Here is a 5,908-nt window from a genome sequence, read left to right on the forward strand (position 1 = left end):
AGTCTTGCCTAAATTAGGTTGGATTCCTTTACTAATTAAAAGAGCATACAAATTACAAAAATAAAAAAAAAATCTTAAGAAATTCTAAATTTTCAGAAGCTCTAGTGGTTCTCTCCTCTCTCTCTCTCTCTCTCTCTCTCTCTCTCTCTCTCTCTTTATTTTTTAGATTTTTTGATTATTTTTTGGTAGCTTATATAGGTAGAGATAAATCCGCTTTGCAGCATTGTGCTAGTGTTGTTTGATCGGGGGGGAACGGGAGAACCCACCGATGCGGATGTTGAAGGCAAAGCAGCCACTACTATAGCCTTCTTTGTAATCAGGGACTCGGTGCGCGCTCCCCCTGCTATTCCTTATCCGGAATTATCTCAAAAACTCAAGAGAAGATTTGCTCCCATATATATGTTGATGGAAAAGTGGTCGGAATAAGATTTTTCAGTGGGATTTCTGCTGTTCCGAATATCGGAGATAGTCCCGATCTCTTGGTTCATTCTTTGTTCCTCCAGCATTGCTTTTGACAGTGGATAACAAAAGAAGGAAAAGAGATTCTTATGGTCTCTATGCTCCTGACAAGGATGTTTTATGATCTTCTTTCCCAATGTTCTGCTCTCGTTTGATGCGTATGTTTTTTTGCCCAAGTTGTTTGACTTCTGAGTGGCTTTCTTTACCTTAAATCTCAAATTCTTTAAATTAACTCAAATTCATCTTTATGATGTACTCCTTTTTTTCATGAAAACCAAATTTTTGTCTCTTCTCCTACCCTGAAACTCCACTCTAGCTAGCTTGAGAAAGTCTCGGTCCCTATCCGCATATCTCTACATGCTTATGACCAATCTAATCACCTCTGAATCCAAAGGCCCTCTGTTATGATACTTATTGGGCACAAAATAGTAAAACCCCTCTTCCTTATACACTATGCTGCCTTGGAAGAAACTATGCCCCTCTACCTTAAAAGATAAATTATGTTTTAATAGATAATCTATTATATCAGAGCCTTTGGTTCATTGCTGTCACTTGCTGCTAAATATAGACCAACAAATTTAATATTATGAAAAACTCCAAGTGTGGCCAAATGAGTTGATGATTATTTTAGTTTCTCATTAGCTACACAATTTCTTAAATTTCTTTTAGTTACGTTGCATGGTTAAGTGTTAATCAGCCCTTTCCGAAAACATTGCAAAGCTAGTAATCAATGAAGAACAAGTAGTCATTTTATAACAAATGATTGTGGTACACCGCCATCTGCCGACCCTTCTGGAATATATCAAATCATTGGAACACAATTGACTAGTAATTCAGAATCTAAACATACCAAATAGCATCCTATGTCATGTGATGGTTCAAATTTTAATTGTGTTAATCTTTTACTTATGCGGAGTGGACCTTTGTTTACTCAGTTGCAGTTACATTGGGACTTTATCCATCACCCACATCTCAAATTTTCTTCTTAAAGGAAGACTTAATCTAATTTGAAAATTTATTTGCTACAATGTTTTCATATTTTAGTATTGTAATATCATAATTGTGTTTCGTGTAAGAATCATCTTCTAAATTTTCTTAAAGAATTACATCCGGAGTCAGAAACACTGTTTGGAAGCTATCATGAGAACTACTTGAAATACCAAAATGATATTTACCTCTTGTTTTCTACCAGAGGTGGTACGATGGTTGAACCCTAGTCCCTTTATATGCCCAGAAGTCCAAGTGTTCTATGAATTTTGATTTGGTTAATTTTAGTAATGTAGTTCTTTTATTTCCCTCCGGTTGTCATATATTTCATTCAGTTTGCAAGCTTTGTAGATGACTTTTTTTATTCTACTTGAGTTTTTCTTTATGTGTTCGGGTAGATGTTTCCTGCACTGTCATGACTAAACTTACACAGTATGAGCATAGTATGGTTAACTTGTCCAGATCTTCCGTTATGATTGTTTTTTCCAAGTCATTCTTTCCAGCTTTCAACCGTAGCATTTATTAGCAAGGAAATGTTGAGAGAAAACACTGTTAAATTCTTGAATTTTTGCATTTTCACTATTTTTATGCTTGTAGAGCCACTCTTATCGGCATAGCCAAGACTCCTTGTATAGCCAAGATTCCTTTCATCCTGCCTTTCTTTTCATGTATGATCAATTTCAATCCTTTCCAACGTATGGCTATCTAAACCTTTCCCTCGTGTAATGCATTCTACACATTGTAATTCAATATATTATCGAGGTTGATGCTATTATGTTCTCACCTTCTTTAGATAATTACTTTACCACTCTAGGCCTTCTATTGGTGTCATTGCTGCTACATCTTTTTCTTATGAGCTTTTGCCATTTTTGAACTCTTTGGTGCTTCCCTTCTATATGGCTAATATTGAGTCTATGCTATTTTGTTCCTGCTTTCGCCCATCATTCTACAAAAGTGATGAATCAAAAGTATGTGTTACAATTTATTAGAAATTGTGGACAGAAACATAGAAAAGAAAAACTGAAGTCCAAAGCAATTCATTCCATGCCTAAGCAGGAATAAAAACCGAGTTTTTAAATCATGATTATATAAATTTGTATAAAAAATAATAAAATAAATTATAAGGTGTATTAAGTTAATAAGTTTATTACAAAAATTGAAGGCAATATAATGTATGCTCCTACGGCATCTCCAATTCTTCTATAACATCCATCAAATGTTATCCGAGACTTATTATCCATTTTTACTTTCTTAATATATATCTCTCAAAATTGAGCTATAAGTGCATTTTTTGTTATACCATGGCCGATCAATCAATCTAAAGCCTAAACACAAAATTTTCTAAGAATTCTATAAGGATCTACACTCATATAAGATTGTGCTTGACATATATCATAATAAGAGCCATAGTGAACATTCTTCTAGTCTTGTCCTTGATGCAGTCTTAATTTTGCTATTGGGACCCTCCATCTAACCTCATTTCCCCACCATATTTAGCTTAGGTGCACCCGAGATTATAAGATTTTGCACCCGTGTCACATGCATCCTTACTACTCTTAATCTCGACCCAAAATAATCACACGCTTCCATCACCCCTTGAGGATTGCAGCACATGACATCCACTCCCTCTAGCACATCACGCTTCTAGATTATTATCCCAAAATGAAATTCATTTCCCCATTCCTCTAGGGATGCCAAGTGTGTTCAATACACTCCTTACTCTAAAATTCACTCTTGCACTCAAAAATATTGTAAGACAAAAGACTTCATCTATAGCAATCTTTTCCTTTAAGATTCATAACATGCGTTGAACCTCCATTGTATCTTGTGACTATCACTATTTCCTCTAAACTTGTCCTACAATATTTTCCCAAACTCTAAAACATCCTTTATACTGCCTCTAGATCCAGGCATATTTGCAGTCATAGTCTGATCATATTGTCTCCTAGAGAAAACACCCCTTTCCTCTATGCAATCCTCGCCCTGCACCCCTTCATACCTCATCAATCTAAAAACTCTCGTTCAGCCAATGTAAGTTGACACCGGGTTTGAGCCGCAATCAGCCCCATCGACCCAAGAACCACAAGTACTCGATCTCAGGGTTACAAAGAGCCTTGAAGGTGATAAGAAACACAATCTAACCGAAGTTTTGACCTGCAAATTCACTAGCCACCTCAAAAGTTGACACTTCGGTCCATATCAATAGGTTCAAAACACTGAATTTGACTCTCTTATAACCTGGAAACATTCGAACCACCATTAGAAATTGGAGTAACTAGAACCATAATTGGTCTAGTATTTTTAACTTTTCAGAAGGCTGTGTCACATTCCTCTGCTTGCGCCATCTACAAATGTGATCTCAGGTGCACCAACATTAGAGAACAAAACTAATAGATATTCTATTTCCAGCATAATAAAAGCTAAGAACCACTTTGGTACCCAATGATCACGGTAGCAGCTTGTTCCTGCCTCTGCTGCATCTGTGACCACCCGGTCATCGCATATGATTCACATCAACACAAAAAGGAAGGCCAAATGCCTTCATAATTACCAAGCATCTACCTGATTGCCAGAACCATAAAAGCAACACAATTGCAACAGCATTTTTCAATTATCAGAATGAGAATAAATAGCAACGACAAGGTAAACATGACACAATAAAATATAAATTTAATAGAAAAGGCCAAGCAGAAGGATGCCTTCGTTGTTCCAGTTTGCAACAGTTAGGAAAAGAGGGAACAAAAAATAGGTCTACATAAATATCCAAGCAAAACCCAACATCACAAGATAGAAACACAGGCCAGATTCACAGAACCATGGATGAATAGTGTAATGAAAACAACCATCCATGACACAAAAAGAGCACTAGAGTCGTCCCTGTTTGTTTCATAACTACAGCTATCCAGATAAACTACCTGCATAAGAGGGAATGGGATGACATTTTACTGCTTATCTGCCATGCAATCCTTTCATTTTTTATGTCATCATGAGGGATCACTTGGCCATCATGACTTTGACAAACTCCTCATAGTTGATTCTGGCCATCACCATCCCATCAGCCTCGCGAATCATCTCATCAACTTCCTCATCTGTTAGCTTCTCACCAAGGTTGGTCATGACATGCCGGAGCTCAGCAGCTGAGATGAAGCCATTTTGGTCCTTGTCAAACACCTCGGAAGGCCTCCTTGAGTTCCTCGTCTGAGTCAGTATCCTTCATCTTGCGAGCCATCAGGTTGAGGAATTCTGGAAAGTCAATAGTCCCATTGCCATCAGCATCCACCTCATTTATCATGTCCTGCAACTCAGCCTCAGTTGGATTCTGCCCAGTGACCGCATCACAGTTCCCAGCTCCTTAGTCGTAATGCAACCTATTGAAATTCCACCCAAACAAGCTGCACTTTTAATATTTTATTTCCCCTATAAAGTTTGATACGTGCAGATAGAACAACTGCTAGCCTTCTATTGTTTATTAGCATCTATTACAACTTTCAAATATAATAAAATAACGACTTACTACCTTTTGTTCTATCTCCAAAGCAATGCACAACACTTTGGGGTTGGAAAATTGCACACCAGATTAACATATTAAAATGATTGCAAATTAGCACAAATGAAACATAGTGACAACATATTTCAAAAAACAAATCCACAAATCCATCTTCAGCATGAACAGGTCACATGATGGAACAGCATGAATTCATATCCAATGCCGGCAAGTAAAGAGCATCGTAATCCTTCTCAAAAGGAAGTAGCTTCGTTTCATAGGCCTACTGAAACCTTCAAGAAAGGTTCTATTATAACGCAGCCCGCAGAAACTATTTCTTGAGGTAAACTAGTTTTTTTGGAAAAAAACATGAACACGTGGCTGAGATATTGGGAACCCTAGCAAGGGTTTCCCCTATCAGTTGAAGAACTGCGGGGCCCCAACTGCAACTTAAACCATTCGTAAATTACAGCTAAATTATGACTTTATTCAATTAACTATTACGGCCTAGCTAGGTGATTGCTATATTAAGGATCTGCAATTCTCATTAGTTTAACTATTTTTGGCATAATGACTTAGAAAATAACAGGTAAAATAAACATTGACGAACAGGCAAAGAACCATAAACTTGGCATCCAAATAGTTTGCAATATAAGAACAAAAAATTGCTTCTCAATTTGCAATTAAATCTATTAAACCATGCAAAACAGCCCAAGGCATGAATTCCTAACTATGACCAGTCCTAATAATTAGCCGTCCACTACAAAAAGTGTTTTCACTGCACGTGCCAATCACTATTCAAAATGACGGACACTTATGGCATCCAAAAATCAATCAAGCAAATGACAGAAGTAAGATAAAAATTTCTTGATCACTCAATAACTAACATGCATGCAATGATCAATGTGCCAACTCCAACATCAACTACAGATGAATTCCAAATTGATTTAATGACTCCGGCAACCTTCTCAAAATATA

The 5,908-nt window shown here is 36.8% G+C and overlaps 1 pseudogene; it reads right to left on the minus strand.

Annotated features, from left to right (window-relative positions):
- Positions 1-4,174: 4,174 nt before the first annotated feature.
- LOC120105847 lies at positions 4,175-4,814 on the minus strand (annotated as a pseudogene).
- Between the last annotated feature and the right edge of the window lie 1,094 nt (positions 4,815-5,908).

This window comes from Phoenix dactylifera, unplaced genomic scaffold (genome assembly GCF_009389715.1).
Source record: "Phoenix dactylifera cultivar Barhee BC4 unplaced genomic scaffold, palm_55x_up_171113_PBpolish2nd_filt_p 000383F, whole genome shotgun sequence".
NCBI classification, from domain to species: domain Eukaryota; kingdom Viridiplantae; phylum Streptophyta; class Magnoliopsida; order Arecales; family Arecaceae; genus Phoenix; species Phoenix dactylifera.